Genomic DNA, 20,297 nt, shown 5'->3' on the forward strand with positions numbered 1-20,297 from the left:
CTTTCTAGATTAACAGTCAGTGTGTGTGCACGTGTGTGCATGCGTGTGCTCAGTCATGTCTGACTCTTTGTGACCCCGTGGACTGTACCCTACCACGCTCCTCTGTCCATGGAACTTCCCAGGCAAGAATACTGGGGTGGGTTGCCATTTCCTCCACCATGAGACCTTCCTCACCCAGGATTGAACCCGTATCTCTTATGTCTCCTGCAATGGCAGGCAGATTCTTTACCCCTAGATTAATAATACCAGTAGGGAATTCCCTGGTGGTCCAGTGATTTGGACTCTAGGCTCTCACTGCTGAGGGCCCAAGTTCCACAAGCCACACAATGCAGCCAAAAGAAATAAAAGCCTCCATCCTGTGCATAGTATTAAAAAATACCAGTATTGTCTATTTTATTCCACTTTGTTAAAACCAATTAGCTTTTTTAAAAGAAACGCCATACCACCACAGCGTTGAATAATCAAAAACCTCCCCCTGTGATGTCCTCAGAACTCATTCAGGTGAGTTACACAGGTTACAAGCTCCAGGCACCATCACCACCCTTCTCTTCACACAGAAAACTCACCAACCTAGTTCTGATAGTTTCTATACAGCAGCTGAGAGATCTGGTATTTCTCCTCTTTGAACCTGAGAACCTGATCTTTATTTCCTCAATAGTGAGTATTCTCACATCACCTGAGCAGAGCAGCTTGACCAATGGGAGAAAAGATTCAGCTCTAAACTTCAGTCCTATCATTAACAGGGGCACAGATTTCCAGAATTCATCATAACACAGTGAATCAGGTTTTTCAGTTCCAAGGCTATCCCAGTGCTCCTTAACCACCCTTTCTTCTGAACCTGGAAACACTACGGTATCTTGTCAAGCTCCAGGCTGAACACCCAGTTTCAGCTCAGGACGAAGCTTTGTGTAAGCCATCCCCAGAACTTCTTTAGCTCCAGGGTCCAAGCCCCGTTAAAAAAAAACAATCTCTCCCAGCTATCATCATCTACACGCAAGACTTCCTAATTAATTTGCATAGCTAGCCGGCTGCTTTCTGGCTGACTGGACTGTTTTGTCCGAATGAACGAGGCCCTGTCCTCTGTGCATCTCTCTGTTAACTGCTTCCAGATCTCTCTTCAACTCGGTTCGCTCTGCGGGCCGCAGCACTCAGGGGCGTGCTGGACAATTTGCCCTCACTTTAAAGGACTCAACGTGAGGGAAACTGTCTTAGAAGAAACTGAGTTGTACATCCAATACAGGATTTCTTCGAGCTTCTTAACAGCTCATATTAACACTTGTGGAAATTATCATTTAGATGATTTTAAAAAGGAAGTTTATATACTCATGACTGACTTAAGTTAGCTTTATTTAAGCATTTCAAATACTTTAAGTGAAAATTATTACAGACTCACGATAAGTAAGTCGGAGAAGGCAATGGCACCCCACTCCAGTACTCTTGCCTGGAAAATCCCATGGATGGAGGAGCCTGGTGAGCTGCAGTCCATGGGGTCGCGAAGAGTCGGACACAACTGAGCGACTTCACTTTCACTTTTCACTTTCATGCATTGGAGAAGGAAATGGCAACCCACTCCAGTGTTCTTGCCTGGAGAATCCCAGGGATGGGGAAGCCTGGTGGGGTTCTGTCTATGGGGTCACACAGAGTTGGACACGACTGAAGCGACTTAGCAGTAGCAGCAGCAGCAGCAGATAAGTAAGTTATTGCATTTACCATAATTTAATAGCCTTGAATATGGAAGAAATTCCTTGGGATTAGTGGTTAATGGGTGTTCTGAGAACCACATGTTAGAGTACCTAAGGTGTCTACTACAAGACAGATTTCTGGGTTCCATCCCAAGTTAGCGAGTCAGAACCTCTGGAGACAGGGCCCAGGAATTTGTATGTTTGTCAGCCTCCTAGATGATGCTCAGCATTGAGATGTAATGGCCACTGTTCTTAAGGTTGTTCATCCTTCAATACTGTGCTGGTAATCTCAGCGGGGCTCAGGCATCTTGGTGGGACCATGCGCTCTCAGCTATCCATGCACAGAGAAAGACTCAGGCTAAAATAATAACAGCCAGTATGCAGTAGGTGTTTACTTTATGGCAGGTATCCTTCTAAGCACTCTACATATGTTAACTCTAATTCTCACACAACCCTATGAAGAAAATACTATTATCTCCATTTTAACTGATAAAGAAACTGAGGCACAACAGGGTTAAGTAATTTGCCCAAAACCACACAGGTGGGAAGTGGCTAGGACAAGATTCAAGCCCAAGTAAACTGGTAGAAACCCACACTGTAAGCCAGTGCTCTAGCCAATAAAATCCTTTCATAAATTGTTAGCTGTTAACTAAGGGAAGAAATGAGCAATCATGGGATAAATAATCATTAAACTATTATTATAAGGTACATTATATAGCAAAAAAGGAGAGAAACATACATACCTACCTGATAGCTGTCAGTAGTCTAACTGTTAAAAAAAAAATCATGATTTGATACTCATTTCCCCTCTACTCTCAGGAAAATCTTTTCTCTAGCAGATCCTCAATCTCAATGTAAACCATCTTTGCTGGATAGTAAAAGCCTACCTATGTTCTACTGAGGTCTCTCTTAGCTGGCTATCTTGACATGAGGGGTGGGGTGGGGGTGTCAGCTTATGCCGAAATATCTAATTCCTTAAGCACTTGTTGGCTAGGGCTGCCGTAAGTAAGTGCCACCGACCGGATGGCTTAAAAAACAAATTTATTTTCTCACAGTTCTGGAGACTGGAAGTCCAAGACTCTCAGGGTTGGTTTCTTCCAAAGTCTCTCTCCTTGACTTGCAGATGGCCTTTCCTCTGTAGACGAGCATCCCCAAGTGTCTCTCCCTCTATTTATAAAGACTCCAGTCAGACTGAATTAGGGCTCACCCATGTGACCTCACTTAACCTTTACTGAGCTAAGATAAAGGCCCTATCTCCAAATACAGTCACGTTATGAGGTACGGGGAAGATAGTGCTTCAACATACGAATTTAGCAGAATAAAATTCAGCCCAAAGAGACCTTGATAATTTCAGCAAATACCATCCCAATCTATTCCTTTGTCTTCTGTTTTCTGGCCAGAGAAGTGGGGCAGGGTTCTTTTTCCTGTTTATGTGGTCAATAACTTTAAATCTGTGAGACAGTCTTTCCCACTAGAAGCCACTCACTTTTACAGCCAAATCATTAATGGTCAATGGACACTGAAATACTCATAAGCCTTATTTTGTGACAACCCATTTCAAGTCACATTTGAGCAGAATAGGTTTAAAGAAGTTATATTCTTCACTACCTCAGACCAAATGTATATCTACATGTTTACATAAGAGCGTGTCACAATGTCAGATAGAAAGTCTCTTTAGCTTCTATGGAATTTTCACATCTATTAGAGAAACGTTGAATAAACTGAAGTAGGTCAATTAGAAAGGAAAAAAAAAACTTAAGATTCTTCACGGACTCCCAAATCTCTCTACAAAGACATATCTCAGTTTTAATTTCTGAGCAGATGTTTAAAAATCATATCTGAATAATATACCCATATTTCAGATGGGATAAACAGTATAATGGGAAAGACACAGGCTTTGAATCAGACAAACCTGGGTTGTAAACCAGGGCTCTGCCATCAATTAGCTGTGTGGCATTAGGTAATCTACCTACCCTCTTTCTTCATCTGCCATATGAAGACAATACTTATCTTGCAGGACATGTTCCCAGAGTCATAAGAAACCACACATGCTTAAACAAGACCAAGCACAGGGCCTTACATATAGTAGAGGGGATCTTCCCAGCCTAGGGATCAAAGACGTGTCTCTAAGTCTCCTGCCTTGGCAGGCGGGCTCTCAATCACTAGCGCCTGGGAAGCCCGTAACAAATGACAGCAATGACGATTAAATACAGTTTCACAGAACTCACCACCACAGTCCTTACTTGAAAAATAAGAGACTGGCAGCTTTGTTGTGGGTCACTGAAATCTTTTCTGAAAATTTACTACTCTATTAAATCCAAAAGGCTGGAATCTACTTGTCATTATTCGAATGACCCAGAAAAAATTTCCTTTATGAAGGCCAGATCTGATTGCTTCGGTTTCCGGGTGTCTGGTTTCTCTGGTTCCTGGATGTTGAAGATGACTCTGGCTTCACGGCAGACTATCTACAGATGGCTCCGGAGAGTCATTATTCTGTCAAGGGGTTATTTTGTCAGGAAATCTATAGAGATTCTAAGGCCAACGGTGTCTGTTCTTGTGCGAGGAGCCTGGCTGTACCGGAATCTGGCCATGCCCTTGTGTTGCTCGTGATGATAGAGGTGTGACAAAATAGAGGAGGGCATCAACAAAACAGAAATGCTCGCTAATGAATAGGCAAGTAGGTCAGAGCATTTCTGTCGACGGTCATTTCTTCCTGCAGATAATCCACTCCTTTTACAGAGCCCACATTCTTGCCCATGAGACAATTCCACCCCATGCACACCATTCATAACTTGAATTCACTCTTTCACTCATCCCTGGAGGACTGGCAATTTGAAATGACTGTGTGGTGGCCCTGACTGACTGCTATTACTGTTGGGGAAACAGCTCAACTTCCATGAAACACCTGGATGTTTCACTAGAAGTGTTTTTGGTGACCTCTCACGGGGTGCAGCTGTCCGGGACTCACCCTGGGTGGGTACATGCTGAGGCTGGCCAAAACTCTATTTAGCTCACATTGCCCTTGTAGGGGGAACAGAGACCTTGTTCCTTATCCCCTTCCAGCTTAGGGCTGCTTCCAGGAGTAGTTTAAAGAATGGAAGCTGCCCAAGCAGATGGTGTACAAAAGTGAGCCCACACAGAGGGGCTCAGCTGGATCAACTGATGATGGCGAATGTGCGATTTGCTAACAGCAGCCTCCCCTGACATCCCTAGGAGATGCTCATCTGCCCATTCGGTCACCTAGGCCAGAAGGAAGACCGCATCATAAGCACTAACAGGGATTTATCAACTGTACCTTTCAGCTCATTGGAAATTGAGTGGTCCTTCCAGTGCATAAGCATCATTCAGCTTTCAGATACTTGGTCACTGCATGTTTCTTGCAATCCACTGAGTGGTGCAGCACTGAGTGGGACAGCCTGTCTTCCTTTGTGCCGCTTTACTCTGATCTCTGCGAGCCCACTGTCAGCACTCCACAGGCTCTGACTAAGCCCAGCACTTCAGGGGCTGCTCTCCCACTCTCGGTCCGTTTACTCCCACGCTCTGGGCAGGTCATTCATTTGCACATGCTGTTCCCTCCAGTTGACAAGCCCTTCCTCCTGCCTGTATGCCTGATGTCTACTTGCCTTCTCAGAATCTATTGAAGGACAAGAAACTTGAACAGATGCTTCATCAAATGGGATATTCAGCTGGCCAATAAATATATGAAAAGATAATATTAATAATTAATAGTTAATAATGTTATCAATTAATTAATAATCAGGAAAATGCAACATAAAAATCACTACAGGGTACCACTGCATGTCTGACCAAATAGCTAAAGGTAAAGATTGAAAATGTCAAGGTTTGCTGAGGATGTGCAGCAATGAGCCTCTTCTACTGTGAATGAAATTGGTACAACCATGTTGGAAAACTAGAATTTGTTGACTATAAGCATAACCTATGATCCAGCAATTTCTCTTGTAGTCTTGTCCTCAACAGAAATTCCTGCACATGTATATTAAAAGACATATACAATATTTATGAGCAGCATAATTTCAAAATCACTGTGGATGGTGACTGCAGCCATGAAATGAAGAGACACTTGCTCCTTGGAAGAAAAGTTATGACCAACCTAGACAGCATATTAAAAAGCAGAGATATTACTTTGCCAACAAAGGTCCATCTAGTCAAAGCTATGGTTTTTCCAGGAGTCATGTATGGATGTGAGAGTTGGACTATAAAGAAAGCTGAGTGCCGAAGAATCGATGATTTTGAACTGTGGTGTTGGAGAAGACTCTTGAGAGTCCCTTGGACTGCAAGGAGATCCAACCAGTCCATTCTAAAGGAAATCGGTCCTGAATATTCTTTGGAAGGACTGATGTTGAAGCTGAAACTCCAATACTTTGGCCACCTAATGTGAAGAACTGACTTGTTGGAAAAGACCCTGATGCTGGGAAAGATTGAAGGTGGGAGGAGAAGGGGATAACAGAGGATGAGATGGTTGGATGGCATCACTGACTCAATGGACACGAGTTTGAGTAAACCTCGGAGTTGGTGATGGACTGGGAAGCCTGGTGTGCTGCAGTCCATGGGGCTGCAAAGAGTCAGACATGACTGAGCAACTGAACTGAACTGAACAGTAGAAATAACCCAAGTGACCATGAACAATGAAATGAAATAAACTGAAGCAGACTTACAGAAGAAAATACTATACAGCAGTGAGAATTACTGAATTCCTGCTTTGGGCAATAACATAGACTCATCTCACAAAGGCATACTGCTGAGTGAAAGAAGACACCGAAAAAAAAAAATACATGGAGCAATTTAATTTAGTTGATGTTCAAGAGAAGGCAGAACTAATTTATGGTGTTAGAAGTTGCAATGGGGGTTACCCTTGGAGAAGGAGGAGGGATTACTTAGTGATGGGGGTAAATGATGGGGCCTTTAGGCACTGGGAATGTTCTGGATTTGAGTGATGGTTATGTGGGTGGACTGAGTTTGTGTATGTGCATCAAGCTATACACTCAGGCCTTGCATACTTTTCTGCATGTATTTCTAATTGAATCACAGTTTTTAAAAGGGTGTGTGTGTAGAGAGAGAGAGGAGCGTCCGTGTGACAGTTGGCTCCTCCAGGAGCCATGCCTGACCCTCCATTTTTTGTACCAGGGCCATGGGAGAATGCAGGCATGCCAAATCTCTTTCCCAGCCCTCCAACACTGGTTTGCTTCTCTGTGCTCTGTCTGGCAGGAGATTTAAATGTGTGTGGTTTCTTATGACTCTGAGAGCATACCTCAGAGTGTTCAATAAATGTTGGCTGATGAATTTCCTCTTAGCTTTGTAAACACAAAATTCACCCTTGTCATATTGTTTATTACACTGGGCTTTATACCCAAGTGCCATTCCACAGGTGCCATTAGTCACATGGGCCCATATTTATTTATATCAAAGCCTACGAATAATCAAGGCTTCCCTGGTAGCTTAGTCAGTAAAGAATCTGCCTGCAACACAGGAGACCAGGGTCTGATCCCTGGGTCAGGAACACCCACTGGAGAAGGAAATGGCCACCCACTCCAGTACTCTTGCCTGGAGAATTCCACAGACAGAGATGGTCCATGGGGTTGCAAGAGGCTGACACAACTTGGCGACTAAACCACCACCACCACTACATACATCCTACATTCATTTACAAAAACAAACCAAAGCTGTATCTGGATGATTAGCAACTGAACTACATTTCTGAGCACCAAAGAAGAATCTGATATCATGCTCTGTCATCTGGCAGTGACCTATCTTGATTAATTTCATTGATTAAATGGCCCCAAATGATGTTTAATTTGGCTTCGCTAGAGAAGACATTAACTAAGGGATATGTAAATCCATCTATTTAACATTCACATTTCTCCCTCCCTTCTTCCCATCCTTCAAACAGTGTTGACATACAGGTCTGTTTCTAGGCTGATCAGTCTACCTCACCCTAGGGTAGGCTGCTCTTGGACCAATTAGCCCTATTGCTCAAAGCAATAGATCACAAAGATAGCCTCTATCTTCAAATGTTATTCCGGTAGCTTTTAAGTGGGAGCTTGTGCTAAAGTAGTGTTTTCCAAATGAGTAAGATCAAGAATTAATTGAAACATTCATTAAAAATATAGAGTTTTAGACTTCCCCTGGAGATACTGATCCAGGAGATCTGGGTTGAGGACAGGGAATGTCACTCAGCTATTTTTATTCAACAATTTAAGGAAACACCACGTTTAACCATCAGCGATGTCTCTCACTGGGTATTCAGGAGCAGAACAGGGAAAAGCTATTAGCTACCGCAACTGCCTTGGTTGGCTAAGGGTCAACTATATGGACTTTTTTTGTAACAAAAATTAAGTGCTGGAAAAAAAGTTGATCTACATAATAAGTATTTCATATTAGCATAATATTGCTATTGAAATATAGATTTCAATGTCTTCTCAGAATGCATTTGAAAAGTATGAAAAAATATTCCATTTAGAAATACTTTTAAACTTGATAGTGACTCCTTTTTATCCTCTCCTCCAGAGTTAGAAACATTTTCACTGACTGTAAGCTCTTTTCTATCTGCTACCTTCCAACTATACACTTAAACTTCTATATGCTAAAAGATGTTTTTAGCATACCACCAAGGTGTCAGAAATGAAGCCTGAAATCATATAGAATATTAAAAAGAAAAAAAGAAAGTAGATTCAGTGTAGCTATCTTAATTGAGGGAAAAAATAAAATATTTTCAAATTTAATCCCTAATTCAAGACAAAAAAGTATGGCTTGTAGAAAGAATCTTTTCCAGCAGAATATTAGTTTGGCAGCTGTTAATCCTATTATTAATCTTGTTGTTTTTCAGTAGCTAAGTTGTGTCTGACTCTTTGCAACCTCATGGACTAGCATACCAGGTTCCTCTGTCCTCAGTTATCTCCCAGAGTTTGCTCAAATTCATTTCCATTGAGTTAGTGATGCTATCTAACCGTCTCATCTGCTATCAGTCCCTTCTCCTTTTGCTTTCAATCATTCCCAGTATCAGGGTCTTTTCCAGTGAGTTGGCTCTTCGCATCAGGTGGCCAAAGTATTGGAGCTTCAGCTTCAGCATCAGTCCTTCCAATGAATATTCAGGGTTGACTTCCTTTAGGATGGACTGGTTTGATCTCCTTGCAGTCCAAGAGACTCTCAAGATTCTTCTCTAGCATCATAGTTTGAAAGCATCAATTCTTTGGCACCCAGCCTTGTTTATGGTACAACTCTCACTACTGGAAAGATCGTAGCTTTGACTATATGGACCTTTGTCGGCAAAATGATGTCTTTGCCCTCTAGGTTTGTCACAGCTTTCCTTTCAAGGAGTAAGGTCTTTTAATTTCATAGCTGTAGTCAACATCCACAGTGATTTTGGAGCACAGAAAAATAAAATTTGTCACTATTTCCACTTTTCCCCCTTCTACTTGCCATGAAGTGATGGGACTGGCTGCCATGATCTTAGTTTTTGAATGTTGAGCTTTAAAGTCAGCTTTTTCACTCTGCTCTTTCACCTTCATCAAGAGGCTCTTTAGTTCTTCACTTTCTGCCATTAGAGTGGTATCATCTGCATATCTAAGGCTGCTTTCTCCATGAATATCACTAATCTTATTAATCCTCAAATCCATTTTTAATGTTTCCTTTTGAATGTAACACTTTTAGTCATTTTATCTTTTCTTCTGAACTTTGCAACACTTACTTTTGGCACCAATTCACTTAACACTCGCTTTTCATGGTCTATAGGAGCCATGTTTAGGCCACAGGAGAGCTGGTTCTTAGGCTCTGCTTGGACTTTAACCAACCAGGTGGTGTAAAACCTTAGCCACATGAGTGAGCTCTCAGGGACTTGTTTTCCTCATTTTTGTAAACATAAAAAAGGAAAAGAAAGAAAGGACAGAGAGATTGGAGGAGGTGATTTCTATGATCTGTTCCAGTTCCAAATTTTCTGATTTTTAATTATCCATTTTCCAGATAAAAGAGGTTGGGGAATATTATTCAGCCTTAAAAAGGAATGAAATTTTCTGGCATATACCTCAATATGCATGAACCTTGGAAATATTATCCTAATTATAAGAAGCCAGGCTTAAAAAAACAAGTATTGTATGATTCCACTTATATGAGGGACCCAGAATAGTTAAATTCATAGAGACAGAAAGTAGAATGGTGGTTACCAGGGCTGCGAGAAGCTGGCAATGTGGACTTATTGTTTAATGGATCCAGAGTTTCAATTTGGGATGATGGTAAAGTTCTGGAGATGGATAGTGATGATGGTTGTATAACAGTGGAAATGTACTTAATGTAAGAGAAATGCACCCTTGAAATTGGTTAAAATGGTAATTTTATGTTATATGTATTTAACTATGATTTTTAAAGAGTAAAACACAAAATTACAAGTTCAAAAAAACATATATTTCTAAAGCTTTTGATGTTTATCATCAACCTAATAAGGAAGGGCATAATAAATATTGTTGGTTGAATGAAAAAAAAAAAAGGTTGGGGGGGACAAGTCATGAAAATTAAGTTGAAAAAGAGTACTAGGTTCTTTGCCTTGTATTTGACTTTACACTGCAAACACACTGGTTGTATTATTTTGGCCATGTTGTGTGGCATACAGAATCTTAATTCCCCAACCAGAGATTGAACTCACACCCCCTGCATTCGGAGCAGGGAGTCTTAACCACTGGACGGCCAGTAAAGTGCCCACACTGGTTTTCATACTTAAATTGTGTTTCTGGGTTACAGTGGTTTGGGTTAGTGAACCTTATGAAGAAGGCCTAAGCCCCTGACCCCAGTTGTAACTGTTCTCTCTCTAATAGGTTTTAAGTTCCTTGAGAGCAGGACACACAATTTTTTCATCTCCTCATGATACACAGTGAGAATTCTGTAATTTAACTGACTGATATCATTCCATTTGAGATAAACATGTTTAAAAGGATTTTATTGCACTAAGATTAATCTGTAAGGGTTTAATCATTATGTAAGTTTTAGGATTATAACTGTGAGGAAACATGATTCAAAGGAGTTCTTAACACAATATTTTAGAAGATGGTTATTATTATTTATTTCTGCAGTGATAAATTACATGACCTAAAATAAGAAAGCAAAGATCACAGATCACATTATGTGTCATTTTGGCAGACTGGATTTCTGACAGCCTATATCTTATCATTCTACTTCCATTTTGTAGAGGTGAATGTTTATTTTTAACAGATATTTAAGGAACACAAAGAAATTGCACCTTTTACTTGAAAAGGTCAAAATACTAAAAGGATATAAAAGGTTCATTAAAGCCACTCCAGTACATTAATATACTAAATGCATTTGCATTCTTGTTAATCCTGAAACCACAGGTAATTGTCTAAGCTGGTTAATATTTATCTTCTTGATCTCATTTTTCCATTTCTATTTCCCTCATTTTTTGCTATTCATGGAAGCTTATAGTCAGCCACATTTTAAAAACAGATCTTTCATGATTCCCAGATCAAACTGAGATTATATGGGATTATATGTCATTCTGAGAAACTCCAAGGAGTTAACTAGAGGGGTTTTCTAGAACTTGGGAGATGAGATCCTATTTTTGAAACTACTGATAATTTAAAAAGTTTAAGTACATTAGGATTACCTTAACCATATTAAATAACATTTTCCTTTAGTCATTTGAATTTAATCCTTTGCTATTTATTACAGCTCTCATTATTATCAAGGGAAACCTACCATCATCACTCTGTAAAGAAAAGGACAAATTTAAGTACCTATTGATAAAGTTAGCAAATACTTACATTAATTTAAACTTGGATAATTAAGTTAAAAGATTTTAAATGCTGAGTTGATTAAAATGAAAACAAGAAAGGAAGGAACCCTTACACCTTTCAAAAAGAAAAAAAAAGATCGAGAGAGTGCAAAAGGAATAGAGACAGAAAGAAACGAATACTTTCCATGTGGTAATTCATTTGAATGAATTCTTTTATAGATAATTAATATTTTACTTTGTCAATTCATTTTTATATATAATTAACCACATTTTATGCCCAAGTTTTATTTTTTTTTCTTCTTTTTTTAGATGGTGTTGGGTCATATTAATAAAAGTTATAAATAAGTTACTAAAATTTGCATGCTGGTCTTCCCTGATTAGGAACACAAAAGAAGTAACAAATAAGGCTGTTATATGAAAGAGAATCCCTTTGCGACCCCATGGACTGCAGCTCACCAGGCTCCTCTGTCCATGAGATTTTCCACGCAACGATACTGGAGTGGGTTGCCATTTCCTTCTCCAGGGCATCTTCCCAACCCAGGGATCGAACCCAGGTCTCCTGCACTGCAGGCAGATTCTTTATCAACTGAGCTACAAGGGAAGCCCACATGAAAGAGAAATGATCAGGTACAATGTTTTGCTGTAGATTACTTTCACAGTAACCTGCACTAAATATCCATTAATAAAGTGCTGTTATAACATTAAAGAACTTGAATTAAGATTGCCTACCACAAGGGAACACCAGACCACCTGACCTGCCTCTTGAGAAATCTGTATGCAGGTCAGGAAGCAACAGTTAGAACTGGACATGGAACAACAGACTGGTTCCAAATTGGGAAAGGAGTACATCAAGGCTGTATATTGTCACCCTGCTTATTTAACTTATATGCAGAGTATATCATGAGAAATGCTGGACTGGAAGAAACACAAGCTGGAATCAAGATTGCCAGGAGAAATATCAATAACCTCAGATATGCAGATGACACCACCCTTATGGCAGAAAGTGAAGAGGAACTAAAAAGCCTCCTGATGAAAGTGACAGTGGAGAGTGAAAAAGTTGGCTTAAAGCCCAACATTCAGAAAACTAAGATCATGGCATCCGGTCCCATCACTTCATGGGAAATAGATGGGGAAACAGTGGAAACAGTGTCAGACTTTATATTTTTGGGCTCCCAAATCACTTCAGATGGTGACTGCAGCCATGAAATTAAAAGACGCTTTCTCCTTGGAAGGAAAGTTATGACCAACCTAGATAGCATAATGAAAAGCAGAGACATTACTTTGCCAACAAAGGTCCACCTAGCCAAGGCTATGGTTTTTCCAGTGGTCATGTATGGATGTGAGAGTTGGACTGTGAAGAAAGCTGTGTACCGAAGAATTGATGCTTTTGAAGTGTGGTGTTGGAGAAGACTCTTGAGAGTCCCTTGGACTGCAAGGAGATCCAACCAGTCTATTCTAAAGGAGATCGGTCCTGGTGTTCTTTGGAAGGGATGATGCTAAAGCTGAAACTCCAGTACTTTGGCCACCTCATGCGAAGAGCTGACTCATTGGAAAAGACTCTGATGCTGGGAGAGATTGGGAGCAGGAGGAGAAGGGGACGACAGAGGATGAGATGGTTGGATGGTATCACCAACTTGATGGACGAGAGTCTGAGTGAACTCCGGGAGTTGGTGATGGACAGGGAGGCCTGGTGTGCTGTGATTCATGGGGTCTCAAAGAGTAGGACACAACTGAGACACTGAACTGAACTGAACCACAGGAAAGAGACTGAATATGTAAAAAGCTTTGCTAAATTCAATCACCCTGGAAGACTTGACTAAAAACAATAAAAAAGTTTCAGATTTCCTCAATGTGTGACATTATCACATTAGCAAAACCACAGCTTCCATTTATGAACATGTTATCTTCAGGAATGCTAATAGATTATATCAGCAGCAGTTATTGCCCATCTGTGATTTCCAATCTTGCCTTTTGTGTTTGTTTTGGTTTGCCCTTTTAAATTTTTTATCATTTTGACCTATTTTAAGTATCTTCTTTCCCTTAGAAATTCTGACTCAGGAAATCCCAGGTAGCAAACTGGAAGTCTATTAAAAACCAATGCTATCCTCCCTTCCTCTCACGTGCCCTCTCAGTTCAGTTCAGTTCAGTTGCTCAGTTGTGTCCGACTCTTCGCGACCCCATGAATCGCAGCACGCCAGGCCTCCCTGTCCATCACCAGCTCCCGAAGTTCACTCAAACTCACGTCCATTGAGTCAGTGATGCCATCCAGCCATCTCGGTAATTTTAAAAATTAGACAAGTTTGGGGACTACTACTCACCAATCATGAGAGATGAGAAACAAAGTACCCTCAGCTCTTCCTTCATCTCTAAGCTCCAAATCAAACAAAAACATCAATCTAGAGAGTTTTATTTGCTTCATTAGTTTAAGCAATTAATTAATGCTTAAGCAATTAATGCTTAAGCAATTTAAGATTCAAAATATTTTAACAAGGACATTTATTGAGGACCCATATCTAGAAAAATTTCATGTATATATCATCCTCACAATAAATGAAGACACATGGTTTTATTAATCACTTTATAGAACACCATTATCTCAGGCAATTTGTCTACAAAATGACATGGATTAAGATATACTCTAACTGGTACCAGAGAGAAATAAAGGCAGAAATAAATATATAATGAATACTATATAGCTTTTGTTTGCTGCTGCTGCTAAGTCGCTTCAGTCATGTCCGACTCTGTGCGACCCCAAAGATGCCCTAACAGGCCTTATATTTCAAATTAGACGTGATCTTTTTTCTTTTTAATTTTCAGAACTACCACTAGTATAGCTGTAATTTAAATCTATAATAAGACATTTCACATTAAATAGTATGCGTCCAAGCTGCAATTTCCAATCAAGTGGTGATTTAGTCCAAAAGCTTGAAAAGAAATGGTAGCTTATTCTATGAAGAAATGAATTGTAACTTTATGCATTTTACGTAATCTTTTTCATGACTATGACTAAGAACTAACTTCAAGAGTAGTTTAAAAATCCACAAGAGCTTAAAAGTAGATTCTAAGAATGCAAACAAATATCTGCCTCGAAAAAACGAACTCTTCTACCACCTTTCTCCCCCTAATATTCCCTATTTTAAAAGGTGAAAAATTAGGTCACTTAGCTAAGTTATCCCTCAATAGTGGTTCGGTAGATTATTTTCATCATTAGACTATTATCAAGCTGAGTAGGGCTGATCCTTATCAACTTCTTTGATTTTTAAAGCTAGGAGTCACAGAAAAAAAGTAAAAAAAAAGGTTTTATTCAACATGTGGGATGCACTCAAGAGGTCTATCCACACAGCCTTAACCCACTGTTCTGTGGAAGTGAACGCATTCACACAGCGGGCAAACTTCTGCTTATTCAACGCTCTAAAAGTAGCTTTAAAACGGAAAATCCCCCCAGTACTCTAATCGTTTGTATGTATTCTTCATGAATGTAATAAATAATCTAGGGAATTTTTTTTTTCACGCTCCTTGTGTCTTAATATACTTAATTCGGCCAAACCCATGTAAACTATTTTCTCCTTTGGTCACACCAAATAATTATGCACATCTCATAAAATCATCTTTCAAAACGCAGGGGATTAAAAGCAAGAAGGCAAAGACTTCTAAATACAGTCCCTTCATGTTTATTTTACACTCATCTTAGGTCACTAGCGTCAGCCAACAGCGATGGACACTTGGAAGCATCTCTCAAAGCAAAACGAAGGGGCGCTTGACAGCTACGCCATCTACCTGTTGGACCCGGGGCCCTGCGCTCGGCTATAGTCAGATCAGCTTCTACAACTTAAAAATGCTAATGATCGAATTAAAAAAAAAAACAAACGTTGTCTGCCAGTCTTTCTTCCTTCCGTCTATTTCTTTCGGGTAGTTTCTGCGGAACCGAGGAAGCCAGAGGACTCGCGAGCTCCTCCGCCCGGCTGGTAGCAGCAGCGAGCGGGCCGGGCCGGGCCGGGTGGCGGGCTCGCTGCAGTGGACAGAGGTCATCACAGGCCGGGCGGAGAGGCAAGGCGCCCTCCCAACCCAGACTTACTCACCCACCGTGCGGAGAGGCGATGGGTGCGTGCTGTTCGCCCAGCGGGGAGACCCAGACCCGAGCAGGAAGGGAGGTTGTGGCGCCGGGGCGAGGGGCGCGTAAAGAGGAAAACGTATTGCCTAAGCCGGGATGCGGAGCCAGAAGGAGGCTGCAGCCTTTCCCTCCAGAAACGGAAGAGGCGGGGGAGGAGGAGGCGGAAAATGCGGAGGAGGAGGTGGCCCGGCGCGCGAGGCTAGCGAGGGGCGCCGGGCGTAGGGCCGCCGGCGCGACTCCAGGGCGAGGGGCGGGGAGCGCGGCGGTGGTCATCCGAAAGCGAGGCGCAGCCGGGCGGCGCGCGGCCTCGCTCGGCCCGGGATCGCAGACCGCAGCATCCGTCAAGCCGCCGCCCCCTCGCGTCCCCCGGGACCGCGGCGTGGAAAGCCGCGGTGACGCCTCGAGGCTCCCGGTGCGAAGCGGGCATCCCACGCCTGCCTGGCCGAGTCTGCAACGTCACAAGTGGAGCGTGATGATTCGGAGGGGAGTGCCAGGAAGAGAAGGGCTCCGGGGTCACCTAATCCACTGTTATTGTTTTGTTCTTGCAGTCGCCCACAAATTCGGTTTTAGTATCTTCCTCCTCCATTCTTCCGTCCTCTTTTTTTTTTTTTTTTTGAGGATTATGGGTTTGACGAACGGGTTGGCAGCTGTGAAGATGGACTTCCTGCGGGTGACAATGGGGTCCCATTGTTCTACTAGAAATGTCAAGCGTGCGCGTTGCTCGGCAAACCCTCGAAGCCTCTCCTGGGCGCTTGACTTACACGGTGTGGGCCTAAGGCCACCTTGACCGGAAGCACACCGTGGGTAGGAAACTCTTCTCTCTTAAACACTTTAAACTGTGGGATTCAGCATACCTTAAGGATGGTTTTGAATAGTGGGTGGAGATAGGAATGAGTGGTGACAGGGAGAAGGGTAGACATTTTTAAAGGGCTACAGAGTTTTGAATAGAAGGCGGCTGGCCGGCGGCCCAGCAGGCTGGATGTGGTTAGTGAGTACTCTGGGCCTTCTAAAGCCCTTCACACATCCTGTCACTTCGTGGCATACCTAAGAAATGATCAGGTCTGCAGGACTCCAAATGGCAAACAGGAGGCTGCTCATGTAGGAGGGACTGGGCCCTCCTTCCACCTTGCAGGGCAGAGGAGACCACTATTCCCTGGCATGAAATCACAGTGTTCTGTTTTAGTCTTCTAGCTACCAGATTTTCTGATCCCCATTTCCCCAAACCTCCTGAGTTGTCAAGACCTGGTCCTCAGAGCAGTGGAGTAATGCTCCACTTGTCATAGTCCAGGAAATGATGCTTAAAAGGTTAGTCTCCCAGAGAGAACACATCTTTTTGCTCCCAGCCTGCTTCTGTGATGTCTGACTAAGACAACTTCTCCTCCTTCCCCCACCTTCCCACCCCCACTCCGTTACTGGGCTCTCACTAGCAAGTCCAGCTGATTCATTCTTTCTTCTCTCTCCAGATTCATTTTTTAGATCCATCACCTTAGGGCTCGCTAGGTCCATTTCCTTTGTTATCATTTATTTATCATTATCCCATTTCTATCTATGATGGGAAAAGGTCAAGAAATAGTTTGAACATGATATTTGGAAGTAAAGAAGCAAATACCAGAATAGTGAGAGCAAAGAATTTGCCCTGAGGGAGGAGGAACTGGGGGAGGGAAGGGTGGAGCAGGATGTTTTTGTGACAAAGCTGTGTTCATCTACAACTGAATCGATTCCACTTTCCACTTTGCTACCACAGAGCTAACCCTACATTGCAAGTCTCAGTGGGTTGCTTGCTTAAAAGCCTTCACTGGCTCCCACTTCCCTGATCGCATGGGGAGCAAGCTTCTAGGCAAAGCTTCTCTCCCCCTCCAGTCTGTCAACCCTGCCCCCTCACACTTGACACCCCGTTTTACCACACCACATCTAGTTTCCTAAATGCATAAATTTGTTTCATCCCTTTGTGCCTTTATACTTGTTATTTATTTTGCCTGGAGTATTCTCTGCTGCTATGATAATAGCTAATGGCACAAGCTAAGTGCTTTTGTCTTTTATAGCTATTCATTCCTCTATCAATCCTATGGTAGGATTACTGTTAATCTCAATTTAATAAACAACAAAACTGTGATTTAGAGAGGTTAACCAATTTACTCAACTTTAGTAAGTCGCTTCAGTCATGTCCAACTCTTTGGGACCCTGTGGACTGTCTGGCCATGGGATTCTCCAGGGAAGAATACCGGAGTGGGTTGCCATGCCCTCTTCCAGGGGATCTTCTCAACCCAGGGACTGAACCCAAGTCTCTCATGTCTCCTGCCTTGGCATGCAGGTTCTTTACCAATAGCCCTACTTGGGAAGCCCAGAGTGGTGAGACCGCATTTGAACTCAGCAGTATGACTCCAGGACTCACATTATTTTACCTGTTCATACTTTTAAAAACTTCTCAAATTTGAGCAGGATTTAAAGTTTTTAAAAAATCTTAAAAGTGAAAAGAAAAAATCTTAAAAGTGCAAAGAGAAAATATAAGTGAATCGCTTTTCATCTATCTCAAAGTAAGTGTGGAACAAAGGATAAAATTACAAAGGAAAGTGACAGATCTGACTGTGGAATTTTTAACTTCTTTCATCAAAGAAACCCATACGGTAAAAGTAAAAATTACTCCAAATATACAATATAGGGACTTCCCGCTTTTGAACTGTGGTGTTGGAGAAGACTCTTGAGAGTCCCTTGGACTGCAAAGAGATCCAACCAGTCCATTCTGAAGGAGATCAACCCTGGAATTTCTTTGGAAGGAATGATGCTAAAGCTGAAACTCCAGTACTTTGGCCACCTCATGCAAAGAGTTGACTCATTGGAAAAGACTCTGATGCTGGGAGGGGTTGGGGGCAGGAGGAGAAGGGGACGACTGAAGATGAGATGGCTGGATGGCATCACTGACTCGATGGACGCGAGTCTGAGTGAACTCTGGGAGTTGGTGATGGACAGGGAGGCCTGGTGTGCTGCAATTCATGGGGTGGCAAAGAGTTGGACACGACTGAGCAACTGAACTGAACTGGTTGGTGGTCCAGTGGTAGAGACTTCACCTTCCAGTGCAGGGGCTGTGGGTTCCATCCCTGGTTGAGGAGTAAGATCCCACATACCTTCTGGCCAAAACACCAAGCCATAAAACAGAAGCAGCAAGCAACACTTCCCGTAGTCCAGTGGTTAATACTCCACACTTCCACTGCAGCAGGCTTAGGTTCAATTCCTGGTCAGACACTTCACATGCCACATGGTGTGGGCACCCCCCCTCAAAAAAAAGCCAGGAGCAATATTGCAACAAATTCAATAAAAACTTGAAAAATGGCCTACATTAAAAAAATCTTTTAAAAATGTGCATTATATATGAAAGATGAAAGAGTAACATCCTCATTTAATAAGATCTTGAAAATAAAGTATAAGTATCTTGTTTTTTAAGATGGGCAAAATATAAATTAGTTAAATCATGAAAGTCAAATGCAAATGGGCAAAGTATTTTTAAGAGAAGTGAAAATGTAAAATTATAATGCACCTTCAAGGGAGTAAGGGAATAAAGCTAATGATTCAGGCCACCGATCCTTGAGACAGGATGTGTGGCAAACGAACAAGCTCACTGCTGAGAAAAGCATAACTTTCTTCAGTGTTTCTGGAGGGCAGTTTGGCAGAATGCAGTAAAAGCCTCAAAAATGTTCACACCCTTCGACTCAAAAATTACATTTCTGGGAATTCATAATGCAGGGATTGACAAATATTTTCTATAAAAATCCAGACAGTAAATACTTTGGGCTTTGCAGGCCACATACGTCTCTCCTGCTTTTCTTTTTTTGTCTGTGTACTTTTTTTTTTTTCAACTCTCCAAAAATATGAGAGCCATTAGCTTGAATGTTGTAGAAAAACTGGTTGTGGCCTGAAATTGGCCCGAGGTCAGTAATGCGTGCAAAGAGTTGACTGCAAGAATGTTCATCATGGTGAATTTGGTAATAGTCAAAAAGAAAGCAACTAAATGTCTGAGGATATTCATTCCAACCAAGTGTGAAACAAGTTTTTTAAAAGTTTTTAAATATTTAAAAATTTTTCAGAATGATATTTGTGGCATGATATAGTATTCACGGTTTGTTAAATGGAAAAATACAGTTTACCAAAAAATATCTGTTATCCCAAATACAACATAATTATGTGTATGGTGGTGGTGCTTTAGTTGATAAATCGTGTCCAACTCTTGCAACCGCATAGACTGTAGCCCACTAGGTTCCTCTGTCCATGGGATTTTCCAGGCAAGAATACGGGAGTTGGTTGCCATTTCCTTCTCCAGAGGATCTTCCTGACCCGCAGATGGAACCTGGGTCTCCTGCACTGCAGGCAGATTCTTTTCTGACTGAGCTACCAGGGAAGCCCAATTATGTGTATGTGTGCATAGAAAAAGAACTGGAAAAATACAAGCTGTCTATATTATAAGATGCTGATAGTGGTCTTGGGGTGGGGGTGAGATCGTAGGTATCTGGGGCTTTTTGTTGTATGTATATGCTTCCAATAGTGAATATGTAATTGTTTTTGAAATAAGTAAAAATAGAAACTTTGCTTGAGCAGCAACAAGGCCTTTAGTTGACAGTTTGAGAAAATTTCCCCCAAATTCACTTTCCCTTTCTCTGTGTACTCCCTGAATACACAGTGATCTTTTGAGTACCATTATTTATTTCACTGGAGATTGGTCAGTACCTTTATTTAGCTATGCTGGTTATTTCCTCCT

The 20,297-nt window shown here is 41.7% G+C and overlaps 1 protein-coding gene across 2 annotated transcripts in view; it reads right to left on the minus strand.

Moving 5' to 3' along the window:
• The window catches only part of INPP1 (inositol polyphosphate-1-phosphatase), a 28,879-nt gene extending 13,241 nt beyond the window's left edge, over window positions 1-15,638 (minus strand). The window contains exon 1 of one of the 2 annotated variants that reach the window (XM_068968905.1): window positions 15,519-15,638. The gene's annotated coding sequence lies outside the window, so the exon portion shown is untranslated. Of the gene's footprint in view, window positions 1-1,393; window positions 1,489-15,518 lie in introns of those variants that run through there. The other variant, XM_068968906.1, reaches the window with a different exon arrangement.
• Between the last annotated feature and the right edge of the window lie 4,659 nt (window positions 15,639-20,297).

Source organism: Capricornis sumatraensis, chromosome 3 (assembly GCF_032405125.1).
Source record: "Capricornis sumatraensis isolate serow.1 chromosome 3, serow.2, whole genome shotgun sequence".
Lineage (NCBI taxonomy): Eukaryota > Metazoa > Chordata > Mammalia > Artiodactyla > Bovidae > Capricornis > Capricornis sumatraensis.